The sequence below is a fragment of the Gossypium raimondii genome, chromosome 5 (genome assembly GCF_025698545.1).
Source record: "Gossypium raimondii isolate GPD5lz chromosome 5, ASM2569854v1, whole genome shotgun sequence".
NCBI classification, from domain to species: Eukaryota; Viridiplantae; Streptophyta; class Magnoliopsida; order Malvales; family Malvaceae; genus Gossypium; species Gossypium raimondii.
In genome coordinates this window covers 48,655,110-48,674,541 of record NC_068569.1, presented here as the reverse complement: position 1 = coordinate 48,674,541, position 19,432 = coordinate 48,655,110, and positions in this window count along the sequence as shown.

The following is a 19,432-nucleotide window of genomic DNA, read 5'->3' as shown; positions in this document are numbered from 1 at the left end:
AAAATGAATAATAATGGAAAAGAGATTTGAAATCAACAATATACAAATCAATAAATAAATTATACACAATCAACAAAATAGGAATGCAAGAGAGAGAGAAATTTGAGTAAATACTCTTAAGAATTATTATTACTCCCCACTTCCCCCTCTACAATGAAGGGAGAGGCCTCTATTTATAGTTGAGCCTCCCCAAATTCAACGGTACAGATCAATTACATCAATGGCCAAGATTAAAGGGTATCTACAAATTAAATCTCTAAGATTACAAAATCACATCTTCTAAGATTGCATATATCATATCTAAGATTGCACATCCTTGAAGATTATGTTTCCATAAGCTTGTAGATGGACCTTCTACATTTTCAAGTAATGAACCATTCTGATCGGGCCAAATGATATAATTTTGTACTGGACTTAGACTTTATTTTATTATTGTGAGCCCGGGCTAAAATTGGGTATTACAACTTTAATCAACAAAAAATTATTAAAATCTGAGATAAAAGGAGCGAATTGATAAGAAGTGGGAGGAATTAAGAATATAATAAAATTTTGAGAATTTTTGAGAAATCCAATGGGGGTGCAAGCCTCCCCACCCCGGATCCATCTTGTTCATAAATAACATTATAGTTTTGCTATTTATTATTTAATTTATATTTTTATTAAGCAAATTTTATACATTATTATTTGTAATAATTTATTTTAATAGGTATAAATGAGTCATGTATATCATAAACATAAATTAAATTATTTTACATTTATCATTATTATATGTGACATTTTTTATTAAAATTATGATGAATTAATTATTCGAATATATGATATTTTTTAATTGGAGTAATAATAACATTTTACCTTTTGAAATAATGATAGATTATTCTAATATGAAGTGGTTAATAAATTTTAATACATATAAATTATTTTATGTTATTAAATATTATTAATATTAATTTTTTAAAAATATATTGTGATATCATTCAGAGATAACACATGAATTAAAACTAAATATAATAAAAATTGAGCAAGGTAAAATAAAAAGAATTATTTCAATTTATTACCATTTTGAATTGTCACCATCTTTAGATTTTTTTAGGCTTGCAATTGCATGGTGGGATGGCACTAATTATGTTCGTTCTCATCCATGTACCAATCACACAATAGAAATTAAGAAAAAAAAATTGGCGCAAACCCAGCTTTGTCAATATTTGCTGCGTCAATTGAGTAATAAAGTATCGTATGGGTTAGAATTTTCGTCTACTTGGTTCTAAGTAGATTTGATAATGCCATACAAAATATTAGGGGTGAGTGTTCGATTGAATCGAAAGAAAAAATTTCGAGTTAATTGAGTTTACGATTCTTATTTTAAGATCTTAAGTCAATTTAATTTTTTTCGAATCGAGTCGAGTGAAATAAAATTTGAGTCGAGTGAAAATGCACAAATATAATATAAATATGTAAATTAGCAAGTCAAATTCTAATAAAAACTTCCAAAATGAATAAATAAATCATCCCAATCACCCAACTATCAAAGGATAGAAATTAAAGGGAGGGGGAGTTAGGGCATTCTTACTTATCGACATCAGCCAATTAAGTGACGTGCGGGATGTGCTATTAGAACACTTTGTCGTGTCTAAGGCTAAACAAAATTGTCTGAATCTGAACTTCTTATAAGAGAAAAGAATGAAGACCCAGACACTTGCACTAAAGAATTTGGAATTTAAATATAATAAGTTTACATGCAGCAATACGACTGGAAAACAGCAATGAAGGGATGAATATTTAACTCCTGTTTAATAATTTTTTACAATTTCTTTTGAGTTTTTTACAAATATATGTAATACCCAAATTTTACCCGGCCCGAGCCCAACTATTAAAACCCAGATAATTAAAATATATAAATAAATAATAATAAAATGTCCAGTTTTTTTTACAACAGCAAACCCAAAATACAAGCCAAGCCCATTTACAAATGGCCCAGTACAAACCCAATTAGCTTAAACCTAAGCCCAATACCCTGGCCCGACTAACCCAACTAGAAGTCAGAAACCCTAGCAGTTGTTAGCAAGCAATCGAACCAGATCCTCAGCAGATCTGCGCCTCCGCGCCAAGTCCACGCGAGCCTTCTCCAGGCCATACCTGCACACAACAAATGCCACACCTGCAACAGAAACAAACAACACCAACAAAGCAACAACCAGCAACGAAAAAGAAAGAGAAAACAAAAAGCGAAAATGTGGCAATGACAGATCATTTTTTTTATTTTATTTTTTTATGTTGTAATTTTGGCTATAAAGAGCCAAGGCAAACAATGTAAAAGGATCTTCTTCTTTTTTACGCATTCAGAATACAAAGAAAAATATCGAAAGGTGATTTTCGGGGTTTCTTTCATTTTTTTTTTTTGCAGATTGCTTCTCGATTCCCTTTTTTTTTCTTTCTTCGCTTTTACTTGGCTAATGTTTTCTTCAGGAAAGAAACAGTAAAAGAAAGGAGAAAACATACCTGATGACAGATTCCTGGCCTTCTCCGTCGTCATCGGAGTATAGGCTGGGTTGAGGAACCGTTCATATGCCTTCGGTGTGGAACGGCGCAACATTCATCTGATTCAATTTAGGTTTTTAGGAAATGAAAGTATTTTAGGTTTTGGCTTCTTAATGCGGAGACTCACACAACGACGTTTGAAGTCAGTGCAATGACTTCGAAACGGCGTCGTTTAAAGATCCAGACCCGAGTGGTGACCCGATTCGGGTAGGATCCGCGAGTGATGGGTGTCTGGTTTATTTGTCTAATAGGTCCTTGAGCATTTATGGGGATGGCGAATTAATTTCTTTAATTGTTTGAAATTTGTATCGCATATTTAACCTTATTTTCATTTAAATCCAGTTTTAAACGTTGCCGTTTCTATGATTAATTGAAATAATCTTAATGTTTGCGCATAATTACTGATTTGGTCCTTCATTTTAAAATAAATTTTATTTTAATACTAATTTAGTTTTCCTTTCAAAATTCAACGTTATTTTAATTCTATTTTACATATTATAGTATTTAATATTTTTATAATATTTATTTTGATAGTATTTAGGTTTACTATTATTATAGTCCAAATTATAATAAATTATTGTTTTAGTTTGCTTTTTCTTATATTTTCAAAACCATTATATACCGATATTTTGAATCTATTGTAATCATTTAGTTTTGTTTTAATTGTTATTATCATCCTATTTTCGTTTGAAAATTTGGTTTTAAATTTGTAAATTATTATTTTCAATTTCAAAAAAAATGTTTTCTTCATATTTTGTTTTGCCTTCATAGTTTCTGAATAAATCTATTATTATATTCATATATTAAAAAAGCATTTTTTACTATTGGCTTAATATTATTTACAGACCTTTTATACTTTTATTTTCCCATTTGCTACATTATTATTTATTTTATCACACTTAATACATTTTAAGAATTCGATATGTTACTTCATATTTCTCAATAATGTATTTTAGACTATAGCTCTAGATTTTATTTTGACCATGACATCTCGTGATTATTATACTTATATGTATAATTTATATGGAACTATTTTAATACACATATATGCGTATAAAATGCATCATAACTTGTAATTTATGCAAATTTTATTTTTGTGCTTCAAAATTTTATTCATTCCAATTATTTTAGGCGATTTACTTGTGATTAATTTATTTTATATTAATTACTCTCTTTTGTTATTTGTAAGATTGATTATTAGTTTATTTGATTATTTAATGTTGATGTATTATATGTTTGGTTGCTTCATGTTGTAAATCTAGTTTGTTATTTATCATTTGCTATATATTTAGCTATTCAATTATACTGTTTGAGAGAATCGCATTTCATTAAAATATTATAATCATTTTATTTCAAGTCTACTAAAAAGTTTGGCGTTCGTAAGTTCTCGAGAGAATTGTGCCCTAACTTACTGGGCTTTAATTCTTCTCGATGAATTTAGATCATCAAATATTCATTTTGTAAAACCATACGACTGCGAATAATAAAATTCTTTAGATTACAAAATGTTGGATCCTAACTCACTGGATACAACATTTTGTTGTCTCGTTTTAATAAGGGCAATATTTGAGGTTTAAGATTTTGAGAAATTGAACCTAACTTCTCGGATTCGAATTCTCGATTAACTTAAACAATCAAGAAACCTTCTTTAAACTCATGATTTTCTTAAAAAAAAAGGAGCATATTTAATTTCAAGGATTGAATTGGAGCACCCTAACTCACTGAGTGCGAAATTTATTTCTTCGAAATAAGTATGTCTTGTCATTCAATTTGCTTTATTCAAATTTTCTCACCAAGGATCGTATTTTAAAATCTTTTCAACATTTCGACACTAGGATGTTAAGCAATCAATTCGGTACCAATTTTGGGCGTCACGAGGGTGCTAACCCTTCCTCGTGCGTAACCGACTCCCGAACCTGTTTTCTCAAAATTTGCAGACCTAAAATTATTTTCAAGGTGAACCGATTACACCTCAATAAAAGATCGGTGGCGACTCCCATTTTATTTTCAAAGTCGATCCTCATTTTTCAATTTTAAAAATTGTTTCGACAGCTTGGCGACTCCACTGGGGACCTTTAGAGAGTCAAGCCGTAAAATTGATTGTTTTCTGTCTTATTATCGAAAATTGAAAATTTGATTTGAAAATTTACGATCTTTTCTTTGCACTTGTTTGCATGATTATTGTAAATTGAGTTGTATATTTTGGCGTCATATTGCATAAGACTGTTTAGTCTTGTCCTTTTAAGTGGGAGTGAGAAGCTACTCCTTCGTGAGGTTTTCACCTCCGTGCAGGATAGTGAATCACTTTCAGGATACATCCGTACCTATGTCTTCGTGAGATTTTCATCTCTGTGCAGCCATAGGGAAATGTATTCCCCTGAACCGAACTCGGTCTGTATGAGCCTATAATGGGTGAAGATCAAGGAATCAGCTAGTTCAGGTACCTTGACTTTAGAGCCAAACCGCATGTAGAAGACCTTAGGAACCCATCCTAGGTAGAGCCACTGCAAATCCTTAGTGGTTACCCGACTAGGTACTTTTGTTTTCCTTGTTTGCTTCTGTTTTGTACTAACCCATCTTGTTTTGTTTTGATTATGATTGCATTGCATTTGCATCTTAGGAAAGAGATATTGATTCAAATCCAATTACTAAATTAGAAATCTTGTCATGGAATACGGATTCCTTGATAAAGTGGAAAATAATACGGCTGCCTGAATATATTCTGAGAAACATAAGAAGGGCGATGGAAGAGTTCGTAACCTTACTTCGTGGCCCGAGGATGCAAGGCGATTGTCTAAGAGCCTTTGACATTCCAACTCCCTTAAAGAAGCTGACGAGCCTTATGAAGATGGACAGATGATGGATCGCGACCAAGATCAAGAAAAGGAGTTAGCAGTGGCATCAATTGGAAATTGGCAATATTATCACAAACATGCGGATGAAGAAAAAGATCGATGTTGTCTCTTGGAATATAAGGGCAAAGTTGTACATGCATCTGCTTTATGTAAAGGAATTTGCCTTCTAGTAAAGTTTTCTAAATGTAATTGAATCAGAATCAATGTCTCTTTAGGCATTAATTTCATGCATTTACATTACATGCATTAAAGTCCATTGAAAGAGCCTAATTGAGTAAATTTATTTCAGCTAATCTGGAAAACCAACCAACCAAACATCGTTATGGTACTCATCGCAAAACTAAGGAAATGGATCAAAGATTAGAGAAATTGGAGAAAATACAAAAGGATATGCAAGAACGGTTACAAGTACAAATGCAAGAGCGGCTAGATAAAATTCAAAAAGACATGATGGAAAAATTGATCAAGGCTCAAAAAGATGCGATGGCTGAATTGACCTATCTATTGACTAAAGGTGTAAATAAGGGGAAAGGCCCTGTGGTGAATGATGAAGAAGAAGACAAGGATAGACCTATCTATCCTCTAGGTTTTACGCCTTTACATGCGCAGACTCAGACCGAGGTACCTCCGCCCAGATCCTCTATTTTAATTGGGCCTCAGAGGTTTCAAACCGATGTTTCATTACCGATGAACTTTCTGGCCGGATCAGGTTCTAACGCTGGTGGTAATCTGGTTAATATTACCATCTTTAATTTTGATGAAGCAGCTAAGGAATGAAAGGTGAACGCGAAATTGCCAAAACAGTGGGAAGATAGGTGTAAATGGTTGGAGAAAAAATTCAAAGCCCTGGAAAGCGCCAATAGTCACCATGGAATTGATGCAAAAGATCTGAGCTTGGTTCCAGACTTAGTACTCCCTCACAAGTTCAAGATGCCTGAATTTGAGAAATATAGTGGGACTAGCTGCCCCGAAGCCCATATCACCATGTTCTGTAGGAGAATGACTGGGTATATTAACAATGATCAGCTATTAATACAGTTTTTCAAGATAGCCTCATTGGAGCAGCGTCGAAATGGTACAATCAGTTGAGTCGTACCGAGATTGGTTCATGGAGGAACCTAGCACAGGCATTCATGAAACAATACATTCATGTGACAGATATGGTTCCCGATAGAGTCACTTTACAAAATTTGGAAAAGAAATCGAATGAACGTTTTAGGCAGTATGCACAGAGGTGGAAGGAGGTTGCAGTCCAGGTTCAGCCACCCTCTTGGAGAAAGAGACGACAATGCTCTTCATCAACACACTGAAGGCCCTGTTCATCACGCATATGTTAGGAAGTGCAACAAAAAGCCTTTCTGATGTAGTGATGAATGGTGAAATGATTGAGAATGCTATAAGGACTGGAAAAATTGAGGCGAAAGAGAGTAATAAGAGATCAGTCTCAAGGAAAAAAGAAGATGAGATGAATAAAATAGGTTACTCAAGGTCAGTAAGTCATCCAGGTAAAGGGGTCGCTAGTCAACAAGGTTTATTGAGACAAGAATCTGGAGTGAAACCAAGTACTGAGAAGCTCCAGTTCACACCAATTTTGATGTCGTATAAAGAGCTGTATCAAAATTTGTTTGATGCACACGTTGTCTCCTTTTTTTATGTGAAACGTCTACAACCTCCATACTCTAACTGGTATGATGCGAACGTACAATGTGACTACCATGCGGGAATTACGGGGCACTCAATAGAGAATTGCATTGCCTTCAAAAAGCAAGTTGAAAGACTCATCAACATGGGTATTGTGAAGCTTGATCGCTCATCTAGTGCAGAAAGCCCGCTACCCAATCATGATTGATAATGGAGTGAATACAATGTATTAAAAGGTGTTGGAAGTGTCCACATTAATGACATATTTGAAGACAAGAATGAAAAGGGACCTTGCTAGATATCTGCCTTTATAAATATGGAGTGTTCTAAGCAATTAGACTGCGGAAGAAATTCCTATAGTTCTTAGAGCTTATTTAGAGTAATGTTCTGAACATTTTCTTATTCTTAGCCTAGAAATGATAGAAATTCCTTTGTGAAATAGGCTCATGTCTGAACGTTGTTATTTTAATGAAATATATCTTTACAATTATTACTGAGCCAATATTTTCATTCTTTACAAATAATTCCAGATTCTTTCATTCTTTTGGATTTTCTTCTAAATTGTTATTCATAATCATATGGTACAAATAATTATTCATGAATTTGTGCATTCTTTTGTATATCCTTCGGTACTTATTATGGGTCCTTAGATATCAATTACATGAATGACACTGCTACAGATTCAAATTTTCCTCTTGAGCAAGGCATGTGTTTAGAGGGATCTCATGACTTTGAAAATGACAAAGATTGTAGCTTATCTCTGGACTTGTTGAGGATGGTTGAACAAGAGGATAGACGGATACTACCCCACAAGGAATCATTAGAAATTGTGAGCTTGGTGAATATTAGAATTGACCTGATTGCAAAGACGAAGCAAGACCTTGTTGAGTCACCTCTAGGGTTCAAAGATGTTTTTGTATGATCATGCCAGGATATGCCCGAGTTAACCGCTGATAATGAAATCTGCACAACAGCGCGATGGCAAAAATTTGAGTATGAATGATGCAATTCTTTGTCGTGGCAATGCCTTTCTCGTTGGGTCAGCATAGCTTTGTCCATTTGAAGTCGAGTTTTCATCTCTTCAAGTTTTTTTGGATCTCGTCCTGATGAAAGAGGAAGATTAAAAGTTTTCAGTCGTAGTGTCACCCCAAAAGGCTCTATGAAGGAAATCTGATATCAAAGAGGATTCTTCGAAAGGGATAACGAGGACTTGCCTAACCCTATGAGCCCAAAAAAAATAAAAAAAATCAAAAATCAAAATCAAAAAATAAAAAGAAGAAAAAAGAAAAATCAAAATCAAGGTCAAAATGAAAATGAGAGAAAAAGGAAAAATAATGAAAAAAGAGAAAAGTCTAGAAGAAAAAAATCAAAATAAAAATTGATAAAATGAAGTAAAGGAGAGGCCAAAGCGAAAACCCTCAAAGGGCGCTTTGTGACCAAAGGCGGTTTTGAGTTGAAAACCCAAAAAGGGTGACTCAAATTTTAAGCAAATGGGGCATGGTCGTCATCATCATCGAAGGTTTCTAATGGGCATTGCTTCATGTTTGATATCATTAGTTACTTTGTCAAACGGGTAGAGGCTGCTTCATGTGTCAATGTCATCATATGCCGGTATGGAATTATGGAGAAGACGATATCATGAATGTTAGTATGATAGCTGAGGTCTGTGATCAATTCAAAATCAGATACCGTAGTTCATCACTGCAATGAGTTGCAAAAATGACTGAGACTTACAAGGACTGGCATGAGAAATCACCATTTGCCCTCCTTGCTTGCCGAACATCTATCAAGATTTCTACCGGAGCAATGTTCTTCTCTTTGGTTTACGGGATTGAAGTGGTATTACCTATTGAAATCCCATCTCTTCGGGTATTAAAGTTGGAAGGATCCAATCGCGATGTGATCAGTTGGACCTAGGAAAAGGGTTAAAAGCTATTCATCAGGGTCGGATGTATCAGAAACAAATGATACAAGCCCATAATAAATAGAGTCGTCTTAGAGAATTCCACGAGAGGGCTGGATGTTGGAAAAGATCCTTCCTCAACAAAAGGATTCTAGAAGGATATGAATGTTAAGCCGGGGATGTCCCTGTGTTGTAAAGAAGACCTTTTCAGATGAGCACTGATCCTGAGCGAGACTGCCGATCCTATAAACACGGATCCAGTCAAGAAATGCTTCATTTAAAGAAGAAGAAAGGACCAATTCCAAAAAAATAAAAATGAAAAAAATGAAAAAGTAAAAATGGAGAGGCTAAGGGGAAAACCCGCAAAGGGCGCCTTAGGCCAAAGGGGATCTGAGTTGAAAACCCGAAAAAGGTGGCTCAAATATTGATCAGAATGGGGCATGAAGTGATCAGAGCGATTCGAATCTTAATCAGATTGGGGCATGTGGTAATCTTGTTATGCCTAAATCAACAGGAAAGGATAGGCGACATCTTGGGGCATCGACAAAGCACTAAAGATCTCCTAAACACATGAAGGGTCTTCAGAAAGTTTGTACAGAGAAGTTCAAGCTGCGATATCTGGGGCACCCAATTTTCTTACTATTTTGAATTTGTTGTTCCTGGAATACCTCATTCTTTATCAAGAATATTCCTAATCAATTTCTTTATTATCCTTCTTTACTATTTTTGATAATTTATTCCTTTCGAGCTATGCTCAGAACCAACTTTATTCTTATCCATTGTTATGACATTTTTTTGTAAACATGTTGCATTGGAATAATGATTAATGGACTAATAAAACTTTCACAAAGGAAGTTTTGCATATTACTCTGAAAAGTTTCTAAATAATACAGGAACCTGAAACAGGACTATTGTTTAGAACGCACCAAGTTTAAAGGATGGAAATCTGAGAAGGAAGAGTCTAAATTAGGACTTTCTCTTTGGAGTTTTTCGTCAAATGCATTGATTGAACAAAATGACAAGAGGTCAAGTTGATGACAAAGCTTAAATAGACAAGCAAACAATGATCACCAGGCAAGAGGAAGAGGTTACCTCGGAGAAGAGAGCCTTCATCTGTGCATAAGTCTTTGGTACGACACCTTGGGAATGGTGTAAGGGACCAGACAGACTTAGATCTCGTATCCTTGAATTGTGATAGGAAAGGACTGAGGAAAAGCCATATATTTCTACCCTTGGGTTGCAGTGGGAGAAAAATGGTACAAGTTGTGTGTCTCAGTGGATTGAACTTTGAAGTTCATGGTGGGGGCAATATCATTAAGTGTTTCTTTGGAGATGCCAGCCGAGCAAGAAGGCGTTGTAGCACGTCAGTGATAAAGCCTTAATAAACTTCGAACAATGACAACTTAAGCGATAAAGAAAGATCGTTGTCAAAAATGACATTCTGCATTCATGCAAACATCATTTATACATACCTAGTTAGGAGCATTTGACTCATGCTGATCATGACGTCCTAATCACTAAGCATAATTAAGTTCATAAATGAATTATACAGGTCATGTTCCCCAGAGAACAGATCGGTGAAATCACAAAACCTAGCTCCCTGACCAGTAGTGGAATAGGTTGGAAATTACAAATCTTGTCTCCCTAAGCAATAGCGGAGCAGATCGAAGACGGCGAATCTTATCTTCAAGTGTAAGGAAGCAGATTTAAGCCACAAGTCCTATGTCCCTGGTCAGCAGTGGAATAGGTTGGACATTGCAGATCTTGTCTCCCTAAGCAGTAGCGGAGCAAATTGCATCAAATCTTATCTCCCTGAGGTTGCAGTGGAGCAGATTGAAGTCGATAATCCTTGAGGAGAAGACGAATCGAACACAAAAATTTAAGAACAAAAATATTAATATTTAACTATCATTTACACCGAAACACGTCCTATAGCTGACATAACTGAAAGCGTGTCCTATAGGACAAATTTCCATTGAGACAAAATTCTAATAAAGCTTCCAAAATAAGTAAGTCATCCCAATCACCCAACTATCAAAGGATAGAAATTAAGTTAAATCTTTTAATCTTTTAAATTAGTACATAAGTAATTTAAAAAAGTTAAATCTACTTTAACTTTAATTCCTAATCAGCCCATTATCAGTTAGAAATTAATATTTAAAGAAATATTTATTTAAATAAATAGACTTGATTGGCATTTTAGTTGAATTTTCATAAGATGACTTAATTAAAAATATCTATTTCAATAATTTTTTGTAGTATATATATAGGTCCATTGAGTGCTAGTTCTTCACAACTTAGCAATTAGCAAAGAAAAAACCCTTAAATTAGTGTAGTATCTCAGCTTTTATTGCAAAAAAAAATGATGAGTTTAATCCATGTGTTTTTGTTTTTAGTTCTTGGGACATTAGTATCTCTTGCTATTATACAAGATTAAAATAAAACATAAAAAATCGATTCCACTAGAAACTTAACTATTATAATAAAATATTATTATAACGGGTCACTGTTATAGAGAATTGGGAAAATTTAAGAGAAAAAATAGTGCAAATCCTGCTTGTCAACATTCTCATTTGCTTCATCGGCGCGCCAATTATGTAATGGGCCGTAAGAGACCATAATGAAGGCCTAAATTAAAAAAAAACATATAGTTGGTGCACACATTATTATTTTTATGCATCTTTTACTGTACATTCTTTCACATGACTAATTATAATGTTCATAAATCTAACAAGTTCAATTAATCAATATAAGTTATCAAATTAAATTAATTAATTAATAATAAGTTATTAAATTCAAGTAATGAATTTATAAATTTATAATGTTCCAAATTCATAGTAAATATTTAATTAGAGAACTTAATAGTTTATTGAATTGATATATTTAATTCCAGTCATTGAAGATTATTTTCATTTAATAAAATATAATTAATAGATTTTTAGGTGAAATTTAAACATTTTATTGAAATAACATTTTAATTAAGATCATTTTGTATAATAAATTAGAATTGGTAGACTTGTTTATGAGAAATAGTTATAATTGTGCTTCAAATTTTGACAATATACTATTGTTGAGAACTAATTTAATAAGGAATGTATTTCATAACTATGATTGTTGCATGAAAAGCTATTGTACAAGATTAAAATAAAACATAAAAACCCGATTCCACTAGAAACTTAACTATTATAATAAAATATTATTATAATGGGTGACTATTATAGAGAATTGGGATAAATACGAAATAACTTAAAGAGAAAATTTTAATCTATAAAAATAACAATGGACTAAAAAACTCAATTTAATTAATGTAAATGTAGTGATATAATAACAATAAAATGCTAATAGAAATTAATAAAATCTAATTATTGTAGTCGTAATTTTTCTAAAACTGTATGTCTAGTTGGCTCAATCTTACATTATTGCATGTAATGTTACATTCTAGAAGAACATTATCTTCTTTGGATTCTAGACTAATATTTTCAATAGGCTAGGAATCCCCAAATCCTCAAATGTTTTACGCTTGATTCTTGCTCTATCAATTGGTATGGGGTTTTATATGGTGCCTTAGTTGGTACATCATTCAAAATATATCAAGTTGATTGTAATGCAAATCCTCAAAAGAATATCTACAGTTGTAAATCACTTAACATTCAATAAACCATGCCTAGTGAAGTTCTATTCCTTCTCTCTACTATGTTATTCTCTTGTGAAGTACCCGACATAATTAATTAGGATAATATTTCATTTTCTATGAGGTATCCTAAGAAGACTTTTAATAAGTATTCCTCACCTCAGTTAGATAGAAGTGCCTTAATGGGAAAATCTAATAGTTTCTTCACTTCTACACGAAACTCTTGGAATTTATTGTAGATTTTCAAGATTTTAATGAATAATTTTTTAAAAATAAATTTTGAATTGTGATAGCTTGTTTCTATTCTATTTTGTATGGTAGCATTTCGTAACCCTAATCAGGTGACAGAGACGGGTAAGGGTTGTTACAAAGCGTGCTAAGAAAGGCAATGCTATGGTCTCGAGGCCACCATATGTAAGTCTAGATGCTTCTTCTACAACAAGAAAGGACACTTCAAGCCAAAATTTTATACATTATTATTTGTAATTATTTATTTTAATAGGTATAAATAAGTCATGTATATCATAAACATAAATTAAATTATTTTACATTTATCATTATTATATGTGACATTTTTTATTAAAATTATGATGAATTAATTATTCGAATATATGATATTTTTAATTGGTGTAATAATAACATTTTACCTTTTGAAATAATGATAGATTATTCTAATATAAAGTGGTTAATAAATTTTATTACATATAAATTATTTTATGTTATTAAATATTATTAATATTAATTTTTTAAAATATATTGTGATATCATTCAGAGATAACACATGAATTAAAACTAAATATAATAAAAATTGAGCAAGGTAAAATAAAAAGAATTATTTCAATTTATTACCATTTTGAATTGTCACCATCTTTAGATTTTTTTACCATCTTTAGATTTTTTTAGGCTTGCAATTGCATGGTGGGATGGCACTAATTATGTTCGTTCTCATCCATGTACCAATCACACAATAGAAATTAAGAAAAAAAAATTTGGCGCAAACGCAGCTTTGTCAACATTTGCTGCGTCAACTAAGTAATAAAGTATCGTATGGGTTAGAATTTTCGTCTACTTGGTTCTAAGTAGATTTGATAATGCTATACAAAATATTAGGGGTGAGTGTTCGATTGAAACGAAAGAAAAAATTTCGAGTTAATCGAGTTTACGATTCTTATTTTAAGGTCTTAAGTCAATTTGATTTTTTTCGAATCGAGTCGAGTGAAATAAAATTTGATTCGAGTGAAAATGCACAAATATAATATAAATATGCAAATTAGCAAGTCAAATTCTAATAAAAACTTCCAAAATGAATAAATAAATCATCCCAATCACCCAACTATCAAAGGATAGAAATTAAAGGGGGGGAATTAGGGCATCCTTACTTATCGACATCAGCCAATTAAGTGACATGCGGGATGTGCTATTAGAACACTTTGTCGTGTCTAAGGCTAAACAAAATTGTCTGAATCTGAACTTAGGATAATATTACATTTTCTATGAGGTATCCTACGAAGACTTTTAATAAGTATTCCTCACCTCGGTTAGATCAAAGCACCTTAATGGGAAAATCTAATAGTTTCTTCACTTCTGCACAAAACTCTTGGAATTTATTGTCGATTTTCAAGATTTTAATGAATACTTTTTTAAAAATAAAATTTGAACTCTGATAGCTTGTTTCTATTCTATTTTGTATGGTAGCATTTTGTAACCCTAATCAGGTGACGGAGACATGTAAGGGTTGTTACAAAGCGTGCTAAGAAAGGCAAGGCAATGGTCTCGAGGCCACCATATGTGGAAAGGAAGAGAACTAGGAAGCCGAAAGACTTATCTAAGTCTAGATGCTTCTTCTACAACAAGAAAGGACACCTCAAGCCAAAATGTAAATAGTTGAAGGAATATTTGACCACCAAAGTTAAAGGCATGGAACTCTTGATGATAGAAGCTTGTTTAGTGAAGGATTCAATAGAGCACTAGGTCATTGATTTGGGATCCTCTAATTATGTTTGTGTTTATCTATAGGGGTTCGAGGAAAGAAAGGATCTTAGGTATAAGAGCTTATCATTGTGGTCTGGGAACAGGACAAGTGTGGCAGATGAAGTAGTGGGAGATGTACATCTTTATTTTGAAAATTTTAGGATGATTATTTTAAGAGACGTTTTCTATGTATCAAATTTCAAAAGAAACTTAATTTATGTTGCCTCGTTATATAGTGGAATTGCAATATTTTGGAATCGCAATCTTAATTATAATGGGTGGATGTCAATAATCTTCATTTAATCCAACCAAAGATGTACACATTACTTGAGACTAAAATATCAAATAAAAGACTTAAAACTTCTCACTCTAATGCATATATTTTGCATTTGATACTTGGTCAAATTAACTGAGAAAAACTCACTAGGCTTGTCAAAGATGACATCTTAAGTTCGCTTAAAGAAGTTGATCTTCCACAATGTGAATCTTGCTTGGAATGTAAGATAACTCAGTGATCTTTTAATGCAAAAGGAGAAAGGGCTAGAAAACCCCTATAACTTGTTTAAACTAACTTATGTGGCCCCATGAGTATTAATGCAAGAGAAGGTTACAATTATTTTGTACACTTTGATGTAAGTAAAAGCCCGAGTTTAAATAGATACGGAAGTGAAAGCTGGTTCATTGGGTGTAAATTTAAGCTTACATTTTGCTTAAAAATGATCGGAAGAATAAGCTTACATTTTTTAGCTATTTTGAAGCCCAAAAATGAAAATAAATCATTTAGTCGCGGTGAACATGTTGAGTTATGAAATATTGAATATATTTTCTCGAACATTTACCAGGAGTAAAATTGCCAAAAATTCAGAGAAATCGAAAAGAAAAGAGTTCGAAAGGTGATTCCTCTTTGATTTTTCAGTGATTTTCCTGTTTCCTTTTTAGATTCGTCTTCTTTTTTTATTACTGTGAAAAAAGAGTAAAAAAAAGAAAGAAGAGAGACTCACCTTAGAGGTGGGAGCGTCGGATCCTGGTTCACTCCACCGTAATCAGAGTTTGGACCGGATGAAAAGAGGGCTGAGGCGGCACGACTTATGAATGAAAGGAGATTGGTTTTTTTTTATTAGGGTTTTTTTCTTTTCCTTTTCTGTTTAGACTAATGGAGTTTTAATGTTGGCTTAATGTGGGGAATCATGAAACATCGTCGTATTGCCTGATACAGTGGCTCTGAAACGGTGCCGTTTTAGGCCACGACCCGATGACCCGACCCAAACGCGGCTAGATCCAAGTGTTTTGGCGTAGGGAGGGATATTTGCGCGACCGGTCCACCCCTCTTCTGGTGTATTCGAATCGGCTATCTCCCTTCTTTCTAATTTGGCCCCGTATTCTGCTTTTGTTCCATTTCAATCCAGCTTGCAACACTACGTTTTGGGGAAGCGGGATATTTCCCAATCAGGCCCCCATGTAATACGCGTGTTGCAGCATGGTCCCCCACTGTTCTTTAATACCAGTTGTTCCCTGTTAATTTGAACTTGTTTGTGATTTAATCCTTCTTGTTATTTAGTTTTTTATTAGGAAGTTTATTGTTATTTTTATTATCATACTTATTCTTATTATCGTATTATTATTTTTCTTTTATATATTTGTTATTTATATATATGATTAACTTTATATTTTTATAGAAAGTTAATTTCTAATAGTAATACTTTATATTTTTATATATTATGTATATGTAATATGTTTTTTTACTATACGTATGTATATATACAATAATACATTATTAAATTCAAATAATATATTTTATGTATGGAAGCCTTATTCCTTTTAAATTTGTTGTTTTGTTTTAACTTCTATATATATTATTATGTATATACTATTATTTATACTAGATTTTATTTATATAAATCAAAATGTAGGTACTCATTTTAAGTTATTCACTTTTATTTCATTTTGTTTTTTTAATCTTCCATTAAAATTCATTGAAACCTTTTATTTGTTTCCTTAGTTCCATTACCAAATTGTATCAAATATTCATATTACTTATTGTTATTATTGTCCTTTTCTGCTTTTTAATTGATTATGAATTTATGGGTTGCTTAATTTTTAATATGGATGTTTGTATAATATGATTAAAGTCAACGTTTTTATTTGCCTATTATTTGTTAAATTGCCTCTAGTTTAAGTTTAAATTGTTATTTATCTTTTACATTATATGTATCGTTATTTAATCATGTTCTTTTTGTAAGAGTTGATTTTTATTAAAGCTCCATAATCATTTTATTTCATAATCCTTAAAAAAGGAAGCTTGGCGTTCATAGGTTCCCGAGAGAATTGTGCCCTAACTTACTGGGCTTCGATTCTTCTCGATGAACTTAGATAATCAAGCTCCCATTTTATTAAAACCATTCAATTATTAAAATAAAATTCTTAATATTTCAAAATGTTAAATCCTAACTTACTGGATATGACATTTCGTTATCTCGATTTTAAAATAAAGGCAATGCTTGATGTTTAAGAATTTCGAGAAATTGAACCCTAACTTACTGGTTTCGAATTTCTCGATTGACTCAAATAATCAAATATCCTTCTTAAAACACATGATTTTCTAAAAAAAAGGGAACAAATCTAATTTCAAAGATTGAATTGTTGCACCCTAACTCACTGAGTGTAGCAATTTATTTCTACGAAATGAGTGCATCTTATCTCCAACATAGTTTATTCAAGTTTTCTCATCCAAGGATAGTATTTTAAAATCTTTTCAAAATTTCGACATTAAGACATTAAACAATCAATTCGGTACCAATTTTGGGCGTTACGAGGGTGCTAACCCTTCCTTGTGCGTAACCGACTCCCGAACCTATTTTTCTCAAATCTCGCAGACCTAAAATTTATTTTTAATGGAGAACCGATCACACCTTAATAAAAGATCGGTGGCGACTCCCATTTTATTTTCAAAGTCGATCCCCGTGTTTTTAAAAATTGAAAAATGGTTTCGGCATCGTCAAAATTTTATTGGGGTAAAATAAGGATGAGAATTTTTTGATATAGAATATTAAAGTTTATTTTGTGAAATAGAAAAACCAAATCTGGTTGGATCACATTATAGAGTACTGAGTCAAAAGGTCCAAGAAGTACTCGTAATTGGACCCGATGTGAGAGAGGCCCAAAACCCCTCATATAACATAAGGGGGTGACAACCCTAGTAAGAATACTAGGGTGTGTCATCCACCCCACTACTACTCTAATTAAGAAATTATTTTTCTATTTGAAATAAACCACTACAACAAAATAATGGTTCTTCTACCTTTTCTTCTTATAAATAGATGACACTAGTAGGACATTATATACAACTTTGAGAGATTGTTATTCTACCGAAAAATAAAGAGAATTTATTATCAACTATTAAACATATTTTTCATGAATAAGAATTCTACCAGTTTCTTTTAAAGAAGAGAGAATTTTTGTTTTAACCCTAAATAAAAGAGAAAACTTTTTATAGTTCTGTGTTTCAATTCAATTGGTTCGAGCCCACACTCGAAGAAGCTCGTTGTACAAGAATAGCAAAGAACATCATTTAGTTGAAAGTCAAGAACAACGAACATTCGCTAGGCTGAAAACCCAGATATGAATTTGGTTAGGGCTTATTGCTATAAATATCACAAACTGAGTCGATTCTCAAGATTTTAATTTCCCGTTGTGTAAGAAAATCGTTTTCAAACCAGAATTTTTTTTCCAATAGTACACACACTACTGAGCGTCGAAATTTTATATTATATAATAAATTTTATTTTTTAGGGAAAACACATAGTTTCCTGTTATAAAATTTTCCTATTGAAAGTTAATAAAATATTTTGTTCTATGAACTTGGTTCGATTAATTTCAGCCCCCACTCAAACCAATTTGTGTTCGAGAATAGCGAAGAAGATCATTCGGTAGAAAGGTGGCATTGACTTTAACCTCCTCGTTTAAAACACAAATATAATTTCAGTTATGGATTTATTACTATAAATATAAAAAGGGCTCAATTTAAAATAAAAGCAATCTTTTGCTATGCTTAAAAACATTATTTTCTAGACTAATATTTCGAATAGGCTAGGAATCCCCAAATCCTCAAATGCTTTACGCTTGATTCTTGCCCTATCAATTGGTAGGGAGTTTTATTTGGTGCCTTAGTTGGTACATCATTCAAAATATATTAAGTTGTTTGTAATGCAAATCATCAAAAGAATATCAACAGTTGTGAATCACTTAACATTGAATAAACCATGCCTAGTGAAGTTCTATTCCTTCTCTTTGCTATGTTATTCTCTTGTGGAGTACCCGACATAATTAATTAGGATAATATTTCATTTTCTATGAGGTATTCTAAGAAGACTTCTAATAAGTATTCCTCACCTCGGTTAGACTGAAGTGCCTTAATGGGAAAATCTAATAGTTTATTCACTTCTGCATGAAACTCTTGGAATTTATTGTAGATTTTGCTCTTGCGGTGTATTAGGTACACCAAATCATATTTGGAATAATCATCTATAAAAGTTACATGATAATCGTAACCATATCAAGCACTAATGTTCATGAGACCGCATACATTAGCGTGCACAAGTTCTAAGGGTTGAACGATTTGTGTATCTTTTGCATTAAAAGGTCACTTGATCATTTTGCCTTTAAGGAATGACTCTCATTATGAAAGATGTAGTGATTCTATCTTCATTAATATGATAAAGTCTTAGATGCCATGAGTATGCTTCATTAGAGAGAAGTTTCAAGTTTCTTATTTACGAGTTCAATTTCTAGCAGTAAGTGCACATTTGGTTTGATAAAATAAATATTATTTTGCATCCCTCCATTAGAGATAAGAGATTGATTTCTATGAATTGCAATACCATTACAGTAAGTCACAGT